Raw genomic sequence first — 11,860 nt, forward strand, 5'->3', positions numbered from 1 at the left:
TAAGGCTGCTATGAACATAGTTGAGCATATGTCCTTGTTATATGTTCAAGCATCTTCTGGGTATATGCCTAGGAGTGGTATAGCTGGATCCTCAGGTAATGCTATGTCCAATTTTCTGAGGAACCACCAGAATTGGTTTTTCCATCTATGGTAATTGAGAGTTTTGCTGGGTATAGTAGCCTGGGCTAGCATTTGTGTTTTCTTAGGGTCTATATGATGCCTGTCGAGGATCTTCTTGCTTTTATAGTATCTGGTGAGAAGTCTAGTGTAATTCTGATAGGTCTGCCTTCATATGTTAATTGGCCTTTTTCCCTTACTGCTTTTAATATTTTCTTTGTTCTGGCATTTCATGTTTTTATTATTATTTGTTGGGAGGTATTTCTATCTGTTCTACTCTATTTGTAGTTCTGTAGGCTTCTTGTATGTTTATGGGCATCACATTCTTTAGGTTAGCGAAGTTTTCTTCTATAATTTTGTTGAAGATATTTATTGGCCCTTTAAGTTGGGGCTCTCCACTCTCTTCTATACCTATTATCTTTAGCTTTGGTCTCCTCATTATGTCCTGGATTTCCTGGATTTTGGGGGTTAGGAACTTTTTACACTTTGCATTTTCTTTGACAGTTGTGTCAATATTTTCTATGGTATCTTCTGCATGAGATTCTCTCTTCTATCTCTTGTATTCTGTTGGTGATGCTTGCATCTATCATTTCTTTCCTAGGTTTTCTATCTCCATGGTAGTCTCCCTTTGAAATTTCTTTACTGTTTCTACTTCCATTTTTATGTCTTGGGTGGTTTTGTTCAATTCCTTTACCTGCTTGGTTGTGTTCTCTTGTAATTCTTTAAGGAATTTTTGTGTTTCCTCTTTAAGTGCTTCTACCTGTTTGCCTGTGTTCTCCTCAATTTCTTTAAGAGTATTATTTATGTCCTTCTTAAAGTCCTCTATCATCATCATTAGAAGTGATTTTAAATCTGAATCTTGATTTCCTGCTGTGATGGGATATTCAGAACTTACTATTGTGGGAGAACTAGGTTCTGATGATGCCAAGTATCCTGGGTTGCTGATGCTCATGTTCTTGCACTTGCCTTTCGCTCTCTGGTTACTTTTAGTGCTACCTGTGCTTTCTCTGACTGGAGCCTGTTTTTCCTATTATCTTGGTTGTGTCAGAACTGTTTGGGGTGGGTGTTGCTGCTGGAGTTAGAGCTGAAGCCCAAGATCTGCTCAGTGCTAGGGTGCAAACTGGAAGGAACCAGTGCCCCTGGCCAGGAGTGAATTTCTGGGTTCCAGTGGGTCCCAGTTACTCCCTGTTTGGGGCAGGTGTTCCTGTCTCCTTACCTAAGATAATACAGTGGTTAGAGCTCCTGGGAGACCCACCTCCTCTGACTTTTGTGGGATTGGGTGCAGAGCTGAAGCCCAAGATCTGCTCAGTACTCAGGTGGAGACCGGAAGGCTCCTGTATTTTTTTAACAGATCTATTTGTTTCTTCTGTAAGTGCTTATACCTGTTTATCTGTGTTTTCCTGTATTTATTTCAGTGAGTTATTTATATCATCCTTAAAGGATTCTATTGTCTTCATTAGATAGGATTTTAGGTCAGCTTCCTGATTTTCAGGTTTGTTGGTATATTCAGGCCTTTCTTTGGTGGGAGAACTGGGTTGTGATGATGTCCATGTATATTGGCTTCTGATGTTTATAGTCTTGTGTTTGCCTCTTGCCATCTGGTTATCCATGCTGTTTGCTGGTCTGAGTGACTCTGTCTGGAGTCAGCCTCTTTTGTTCCTGGGTTGCTTCAGGTGTCCCAGTAGGCCTGCAACCCTGGCTATTGCAAACCACCTGTGGGGCCTTCCAACTGGGGGCTCTTCAGAGGGGCAGAGAAGCTGTTGCCCTGGCTGCAGTAGATCTCCTGGGAGGACTGTTGGGTCTTCAGAGAAGAGTCAGGCTGTTGTCCTATTTGAAGATGTTCTCCAGGGGAGGTCTACTAACTGTTGTTTCTGTTTCTCTGTGTGCAGCAAAATTCCAGGGAGACTTTCAGTCTGTTTGGTCAGTTGCCCTGCATGCCACAGAGCCCCCAGGAGGTCTTCAGACTGTGGTGTCTGTTGCCTAATTGCCCTGTGTACAAAGGAGTTCCTAGGATGCCTTCAAGCTGTGGTATTTTCAGGGGAGTAGACAAGCTGGTGATCAGTTACTCAGTTGCCCTGTGTATACTTGATCTTCTGGGATGCCCTCAGGCTGTGGTATCAGTTGCCCTGTATGTGACATTTCTCCTGAGATTCCAGTCGCCCTGGGAGCAGCAGACCTCCTGGGATTTCTCAGTGTGTGGTGTCAGTTGCCCAACTGCTTTAAGCGCAGCATATCTTTTGAGATGGCTCAGGAAACAGTTTCTTCATGGGAGCAGATAGGCAAGCAGTCTTCCCCAGCAGAAAGGACTGGGAGGAGGGGGAGTGGTATTCGGCAGGTGGGGGTTTGGGGGTTTGTTGGGTTCCAAGTCCCTTGGGCTCCTAGTGGCAGCTGGGGGACTTCGGGGGGATGAGGTTCTTACCAACTGCTCTGAGTGCAGTCGATCTTCTGTGATGGCTCAGAATATTGTTGAATCTTCATTCTTTCAAATTATTTTGGTCAAACAGACTTTCTTTAAGCTTAAGATGAAATATGAGTAGGTGAGCAAAGCATGATAGTGCTTAGATCATATGTGCAAAATGAGGCTATGTTTTTCTTGAATTCCAAGAGTCATGTTCCTTTCCTATATCAGTTACAAGTTTTACTATATGTTCACTTTGAATAATCTTCACTATATAATCATGGTCCTGAACATTGATTGTGTATTATACTCATTGTTAGGGATGGCACAGACAAGTTAAAGTTGCCTCTCAGGGGACAGTCATACCAGACCCCTATCAGGAAGTGCTTCTTGTCATCAGCAATAGAATCTGGGATTGGTATCTCAAGATGGGACATATCTGTAGGTGGGGCAATCTCTGGATGGCCTTTCCTTCAGTCATACCATATGTAAACTTTTGTGACTGGGTTGCCTCACTCAGGATGATATTTTCTAGTTCCATCCATTTGCCTAATAATTTCATGAAGTCATTGTTTTTAATAGCTGACTAGTATTCCATTGTGTGAATGTACCACATTTTCTGTATCCATTCCTCTGCTAAGGGACATCTGGATTTTTTCCAGCTTCTGGCTATTATAAATAAAGGTGCTATAAACATAGTGGAGCATGTGTTCTTGTTATATGTTAGAGCATCTTCTGGGTATATGCCTAGGAGTGGTATAGCTGGTTCCTCAGGTGCTACTTTGGTCAGTTCTCTGAGGAACTTTTTCTATAATGGTTGTCCCAGCTTGCAATCCCACCAACAATGGAGAAGTGTTCCTCTTTCTCCACTTTTATCCTTGCCAGCATCTTCTGTCACCTGAGTTTTTGATTTTAGCCATTCTGACTGGTGTGAGGTGGAATCTCCCAGTTGTTGTGATTTTCATTTCCCTGATGACTAAGGACATTGAACATTCCTTTAGGTGCTTCTTGGATATTCACAATTCCTCAGTTGATAATCCTTTTTTTAGCTCTGTACCCCATTGATTAGGAGGATTATTTTGTTCTCTGGAATCTAACTTCTTGTGTTCATTGTATATATTGGATATTATCCCTCTATCAGATGTAGGGTTGGCAACAATCTTTTCTTCATCTGTAGGTTGCTGTTTTGGCTTATTGACAGTTTCCTTCACCTTATAGAAGCTTTTCAATTTTATCAAACCCCATTTGTCAGTAGTTGATCATAGAGCATAAGCATTGGTGTTCTTTTCAGAAAACTTTCCCCTGTGCCAATATGTTCAAGACTCTTTACAACTTTCTCTTCTATTAGTTTCAGTGTATCTGGTTTTATGTGGAATTCTTGATCCACTTGGATTTGAGCTTTGTACAAGGAGATAAGAATGGATCAATTTGTATACAGGGAAGCTTCTGATTTATTTGAGTTAATTTTATATTCAGTCACTTTCCTGAAGTTTTTTGTCACTATAGGAGTTCTCTGGTAGAATTTTTTGAATCACATAGATAGGCTATATCATTTGTACATAGTGATATCTTGACTTCTTCCTTTCTAATTTGTATCCCTTTGACCACCTTTTATTGTCTAATTGCTCTGGCTAGAACTTCGAGTATTATATTGAATAGATAGATAAAGAGTGGGAAGCCTTGTCTGGTACCTGATTTTAGTGAGATTGCTTCAAGTTTCCCTCAATTTAGTTTGATGTTTGCTATTAGTGTGCTATATATTGCTTTTATTATTTTTAGGTATGAACCTTGAATTCCTGATCTTTCCAAGACTTTTAAATAGGAGGGATGTTGTATTTTGTCAAATGCTTTTTCAGCATCTAATGAGATGATCATGGGGTTTCTTCTTTGAGTTTGTTTATATAGCAGATTACATTTATGGATTTCCATATATTGAACCATCCCTGAATCCCTAGGATGAAGCCTACTTGATCATGGCAAATGATCATTTTGATGTATTCTTAGAATCGATTTGTAAAAATTTTGTTGAGTATTTTTGCATTAATATTCATAAGGGAAATTGGTCTAATGTTCTCTGTGTTGGGTCTTTGTGTGGTTTAGGTATCACCATAACTTTGGCTTCATAGAACAAATTATTGTTCCTTGTGTTTCAATGTTGTGAAATGGTTCGAGAAGTATTGGTATTAGGTCTTCTTTGACGATCTTATAGAATTCTGCACTAAAAACATCTGACCCTGGGCCTTTTTTATTGGGAGACTTTTAATGACTGCTTCTATTCCCTTAGGGGTTATGGAACTGTTTAGGTGGTTTATCTGGTCCTGATTTAATGTTGGTACCTGTTATCTGTCTAGAAAATTATCCATTTCTTCTAAATCTTCCAGTTTTGTTGAGTACAGGCTTTTGTAGTAGGATATGATGATTTTTGAATTTCCTCCATTTCTGTTGTTATATCTCCTTTTTCATTTCTGATTTTCTTAATTTGGATACTGTCTCTGTACCCTTTAGTTAGTTTCACTGGGTGTTTAACTATCTTGTTGATTCTCTCAAAGAACCAGCTTTTGGTTTTGTTGATCGTTTGTATCCTTCTCCTAGTTTCTACTTTGTTGATTTCAGCTATGAGTTTGATTATTTCATGCCATCTACTCCTGTTGGGTGTATTTGCTTCTTTTGGTTCTAGAGCTTTCAGATATGCTGTTGAGCTGCTAGTTTATGCTCTTTCCAGTTTCTTTATGGAGGCACTCAGAGCTATGAGTTTTCCTCTTAGCACTGCTTTAATTGTGTCCCATAAGTTTGGGTATGCTGTGCTTTCATTTTCCTTAAATTTTAAAAAGTCTTTAATTTCTTTATTTCTTCCCTGACCGAGTTATCATTAAGTAAAATGTTTTTCAGTTTCCATGTATATGTGAGACTTCTGTTGATTTTGTTGTTATTGAAGAGCATCTTTTGTGCCTGGTAACTTGGTATGATGCATGGAATTATTTCAATCTTCTTGTATCTGTTGAAGCTTGTTTTGTTTCAAATTATATGGTCAGTTTTCAGAAGGTACAATGAGGTACTGAAAAGAAGGTATATTTTTTGTTTTAGGGTAAAATGCTCTATAGACATCTCTTAAATCCATTTGGTTTATGACTTCTGTTAGTTTCACTGTGTCTCTGTTTAGTTTCTATTTCCAGGATCTTTCCATTGGTAGAGTGGGGTGTAGAAGTCTCTGCTTTGCTTTAGTAACATTTCTTTTACAAATATAGGTACCTTTGCATTTGGGGCACACATGTTCAGAATTGAGAGTTCATCTTGGAGAATTTTTCCTTTGAGTATGAATTGTTTCTCCTCGTCTTTTTTGATAACTTTTGATTAAACATCAATTATATTTGGTATTAGAATGGCTACTCCATCTTTTTTCTTGGAATCCCTTGCTTGGAATTTTTTTTAGCCTTTTACTCTGAATTAGTGTCTAACTTTGTCACTGAGGTGTCTTTTCTGTATGCAGCAAAATGCTGGGTCCTGTTTACATATCCAGTCTGTTAGCCTATGTCTTTTTTACTGGGGAGTTGAGTCCATTGATGTTAAGAGATATTAAGGACAAATGAATGTTGTTTTCAGTTATTTTTGCTTTTAGAGGTAGAATTATGTTTGTATGGCTCTGTTCTTTTGGGGTTGTTGTAAGAAGATTAATTTCTTGGTTTTGCTTGGGTGTAGTTTCCCTCCTTCTGTGTAAGTTCTCAATATATTACCCATTGTAGGGCTGGATTGGTGGAAAGATATTGTATAAATTTGATTTTGTTATAAAATGTTATCATACATGGTTTCTCCATGTATGATAATTGAGAGTTTTTCTGGTTATAGTAGCCTGGGCTGGCATTTTTTGTTGTCTAAAAGTCTGCATGACATCTGCCCAGGATCTTCTGGCTTTTAGAGTCTCTATTGAGACATCTGGTTATTGAGACATCTGGTTTAATTTTGATAGGTCTACCTTTATATGTTACTTGTCCTTTTCCCCTTACCAGTTTTAATATTCTTTCTTTTTTCTGTGCATTTGGTGTTTCGGTTATTATGTGAAGTGAGGAATTTCTTTTCTGGTCCAACCTATATTGTATTCTGTAGGCTACTTGTATGTTTGTAAGCATCTTTTTCTTTATGTTTGGGAACTTTTCTTCTATAATTTTGTTGACGATGTTTACTGGCCATTTGAGTTGGGAATCTTCGCTCTCTTCTATACCTTTTAACCTTAGGTTTGGTCTTTTCCTTGTGTCATGGATTTCATGGATATTTTGGGTTAGGAGCTTTTTGTATTTTGCATTTTCTTTGACTGTTGTGTCAATGTTTTCTATGGTATGTTCTACATCTGAGATTCTCTCTTCTATCTCTTGTATTCTGTTGATGATGCATGCATCTGTGGGTCCTGGTCTCTTTTCTAGGTTTTCTATATCCAGAGTAGTCTCCGTTTGTGATTTCTTTATTGTTTCTATTTCCATTTTTTATATCCTAAATTGTTTTAGTCAATTTCTTCAGCTGTTTAATTGTGTTTCTTTAAGGGATTCTTGTATTTCCTCTCTAAGGGCTTCTACCTGTTTACCTGTGTTCTCCTGTATTTCTTGTAGGGAGTTATTTATATCCTACTTAAAATCTTCTATAATCATGATGAGATGTGGTGTTAGAGAATAATCTTGCTTTTCAGATTTGTTGGGGGTATCCAGGACTTGTTGTGGTGGGAGAACTGTGTTCTGATATCAAGCAGCCTTGGTTTCTGTTGCTTATGTTCTTGAGCTTGCATCTCACTATCTGGTTATCTCTGGTGTTAGCTGGCCTTGTCTCTGTATGGACCTTGTCCCTCCTGTGAGCCTGTGAGTCTGTGATATTGGTGTGTCCACATGCCTGAGAGACAACTTATCTCTGGGAAGGATTGGTGTACAGAAAACTGTGGCACAGGGTTAGATCCTGGATACAAATGGAACCCGGAAGAATCCTCTCCCCAGCTGCACATTGTTTCCTGGGTTTCCTGGGCCCAACTGGGTTCCACTTAGGCCTGGTATGGCGGTGGTACTAGTGTTCTCACCTGTGAGCTTGGATGTATCAACACTCCTGGGAAACAAGCTTGCTCTGGAAAGGATAAGGATGCAGAAGGCCTGTGGTACAGGGTTAGCTACTGAGTGCAGATGGAACCTGGAAGTATCACCTGCCACCAGGGTTCTATCCAAACTGTGGACACTGTTGAGTTGATTGCTCTACCATGCCTGGTCAATGTAAGGTTATTTCCCCAATTTTCTCATTTGTAGGAAAATCTCTCAGTCCTGGGTCTAGCAGCTGCTCTGTGTGGCAGCTGAAGATCAAATTCTGTTCTATGAGAGGCGAAGACTGACCACTGCTGTCAACATAACCATAGAGACTATGGTAGCCTAAGACAACCATCTAGATAGTGAATAAGTCTCTGTCATTATAATTGACACACAGGCTTTTGGAATAAACGTCCTGGTATAAGTTATCCTTGTCAGATCTCTGATGGCATTGATGGCTAGGCTAACTAACTTGTCACTTTAACCACACCAAGAAACCAGCTCTTTCCCCCAAAGCTGCAGCTACCTTGTTACTTCATTTCACATGTACCTTCAGGCCTTGCTCTTTATAGAGCTACTAGGCCTCCAGTTGAGAAAAGCAGACCAGTTTGCCTTGCTAACAGTCTTGATATTAAAGGTGATAAACATGTTTCAGATATAACTTTTTACTATTTGTTTATTTAAGAGAACTTGCTTTGCAATGGCTGCCCATAATAATAACTACTTGTGTCTCTGATAAATGGTTAAAAATGTTTTAAGTTTATGTATGTTCAAAGGGCCTAAGAAAGTGTTTTAAAGAATGTAAATGCAATAAAGTATAAGAAAATGATTTAAGAAAATAAAAAGTTTCAGACGTACTCCCTCCTTATGTTATTGTTATACTAAGATTTCAAAAGTTCAGAGTATTAACATTGAACAATGAAATTCTGATAAACTGGAAAAACACTAATTATTGTTATCAGTCACAAACTTAAGATTTTAAATTTCCTCTGTTCTGTTCTGTAGGAGAATTTATCAATCAGAACCATGTATGAAATTCAGAGTACCTGGTATGAAATTCAGAGTGATGGCACCTAGGCTTTGAAAATAGACTTTTTTCAGTGACTGTGATCTGAGTTTTTAAAAATTATTTTGTATACCTGTTGCACACCTCTGACAGTACCTCATCCCATTCTTTTCCCCATTGCCTCCAAAAGAGTGTGCTCCCACACTAGGTATTCCCCCTTCCCTGAGGCCTCAAGTTTATTGAGGATTAGGTGCATCTTCTCCCACTGAGGAGAGTCCAGGCAATCCTCTGCTATATATGTGCTGGGGGTCTTGGACCAGCCCATGTACAGTGTCTGGTTGGTGGCTCTGCCTCTGGGAGCTGCAAGGGTCTGGGTTAGCTGAGACTCCTGGTCTTCCTATAGGGTTGGCCTACCCTCAGCTTCTTCAATCCTTCCACTAATTCAACCATAGTGGTCCCTAACTTTGGTCCAATGTTGAGTGTAAATATCTAAGTCTGTCTCAGGCAACTGCTGGTAGGGCCTCTCAGAGGACAGCCATGCTAGGCTCCTGTCTGTAAGCACATCATAGCATCAATAATAGTGTCATGTCTTGGTGCTCTCTAAATTCAATGTGATGGAGATTTTATAGAGCTATTCTTTTGAAGGATTCTCACAGCCTTTGCATAACTTAGTCTTGAGACATGCCAGGCAAACCAGGAAATCTGAGAATTGCTTAAGGTGATGGTTCTTTTAGAGCAATACCTAGACCAGATAAGAAGTTTTTTTTTTTCTTATGATAGAAATTGCAACATGTGACAAATTCCCAGAATGCACTGGAATTCCCCCAGACATAGTATGTTCATCAAAGCATAACAAAGTCAAATAAGAGGAATCTATTTAAATTCTCATGTTGAGGTGGGTCAAATTAGATGTTCTTACTATAAAATTGTTTTATATACTCAGGTAGCATTTCTAGTTGCCCAGTCACCCAGTAGTGTACAGCATATCTGAAGGATGGGAAGGAAATTGCTTCCCTGTAGCATTCACAGCTTCCGATGAACTTTGAAGTAAAATCTGAGACTCTTCTGGTTTTGAATATCAGACATAAGTGGAAATAAAGTGACAGGTGGTTCTTCCCTCAGTAACTCGGTGTTGTCGGCACAGTAGGCCTCTGATAAAAATAACCCATCTACAATGCTTGTAGCCATTCACAGTGTGGAAAAGACACCACCCTTGATGTGCATTGGAATTCACTGACCAACTATCCTGCTTGGGCCCAAAATCCCAGAGTATTTTCTTAATCCTGAAAAGTAGCTAGTCTTGGCCAGTAGCATGTACGTCTGACTGACAAAGATATCCTTCACACTGTTTGCTTAGAGTGCAGAGCCCACTTAGAGTGATATGAAGAATTAGCGGGAAGATGCAAGAGTCCTTCAGGATGGTGGCTTTCGCAGAAAACTGTATCCTCTCCAGGGCAATGTCAGCAGAGGCAAACAAACGCTGCACGATGCCAAACTTCTCTGTGTCTCTCAGAGGAGCCAAGGTGGGGTCTTGAAAATCACATACGCTGCCATCAGACAGAGCATGGAGCAAATGGCACAGCGAAGGAATAACATGGAGTTTGCAGCAAGTCCCCAGGAAAACTGTGGCATTATCTGGCATTTCTGCTAGTGCACTGACCAGAAAGTAGGCTGTTGCAAAGAGTCTCTGATTGCTGACCTCGTCCTGCGGGCCTGGACGCTCTCCCTGTACCCTGTATCACACCAGTTGCAAGAAGGCTGTGAGGTTCTGCTGCTGACTGTCTGTCAGCTCCTCCGTTGCCAATATAGCCTGTGAGGACCAGAGGCCACTGGCCACATCATCACACACTTGCTCCAGGGCCCTAAGGAGTTCTTCATCAAACAGGGTTTTCTGCAGGACACAGAACAGCGCCATCTGCTGCTGGGCAGGTAACACAGCAAAGGGATGGAAGCTCCTCTCTAGGTGCAGGCTTGCTTGTTTTAAAGCATGTAGTGGGTCATCCTGCGAAGAGATCTCTTGACCCCCATCCGGCATGTCCAGAAAGGCAAACTCTCTGTAGGCCAGGGGGTCCAAGTAGACAGAGTCAACTTTCCTCTCGTGCTCGAAGCCACCATGTTTCCCTTGGAGGAGGCAGAATTCAAACTGGCCGTCCTGTTTCATGTACAGCTCCATGATGCCATAGGCAATGGTGGTGGCAGCAGGGATCTCCAGTACTACATTGGTGTCCTTGGTGACAGTCCCATCCTCCATTGCTGACACCTGTATAGTCTTGGTCTGGATCCCCACCATGCCTCCACATGTCTCCTCCGACTGCACATGCTCAGATATCACACACTTCTGCGTGGTCACGATCTTCTGTGTCAGCACACACAGGACCTCGTTCCTGCTCTCTAGCACCTGCTGGAGCACCAGGTTGTCCATATTAACTGTCCTCCCAGTGGCATCCTGGACAAGCTGCTGCACGTCCACCTCCTGCTTCCTCAGGGTTCCAAATGAAGAGTGACTCTCCACCAGGCCTTTGCCACCAACATTCCACTTGACCTTCCCCACGACCGTGCGGATAGCTCCACTCTTATGGTTCTCACTCTTGCTTTCATATTTCACAAAGTCCGACTCCACAACCACTGGACTGAGACAGTGCCCTTCTGTGAGAACCTCTTCCAGGGTGGCAGATAAAATCTGGTACTTGGGTCTCTGCCAACACCAGTATCTCTTCTTTTTGGTCACCAGACTTAGAAGTTGCATCTTGTCAGAGTCATTCAAGTGTGACACTGAAATCAGGTCTCCTCCAGCATCAACTTCTTTAAGAAAATTCCGAGTTGCTTTGGCAAACATTTTGTCTGATTGAGATTACTCGCTCGCCGCCACTCTGTCCTGCAGATAAGAAGTTTTGATATGCAGAAATTGACTTGCTAAATGTAGCTTTTATGTAACAATTAAGGGGGTCTGCAAAAAGGGGTTGGTGTTTAGTCTTTGAGAGACTGATTCTTTGCTGCTTGAGAAGGCTAGACTCATCCTGCAGTGTCTCTCTTTATTCAACCAATCAACCAATCAAATGATCAATCAATCATTCCATGAATGAAGAATAACAACAGTCTTCCAATTGTAGACTTAAAGATGCTTCTCATTGGGATAAAAACATCTTTTTCCAATTTATATATAGGCATCTCTCAGTACTGTTTATTCTTTGTAACTCAAAGCCATGGCTTTTTAAATAACTGGAAGGTATGATTCTATCCAGCTTTCTTACAGACAGCTGTTAGGTGCTTTTTCTACAATGTGGATTT

At 40.7% G+C, this 11,860-nt stretch overlaps 1 pseudogene; it reads right to left on the bottom strand.

Annotated features, from left to right (window-relative positions):
- Nucleotides 1-9,866: 9,866 nt before the first annotated feature.
- LOC114624123 lies at nucleotides 9,867-11,408 on the bottom strand (annotated as a pseudogene).
- Between the last annotated feature and the right edge of the window lie 452 nt (nucleotides 11,409-11,860).

The sequence above is a fragment of the Grammomys surdaster genome, unplaced genomic scaffold (genome assembly GCF_004785775.1).
Source record: "Grammomys surdaster isolate TR1022 unplaced genomic scaffold, NIH_TR_1.0 205, whole genome shotgun sequence".
Taxonomy (NCBI): domain Eukaryota; kingdom Metazoa; phylum Chordata; class Mammalia; order Rodentia; family Muridae; genus Grammomys; species Grammomys surdaster.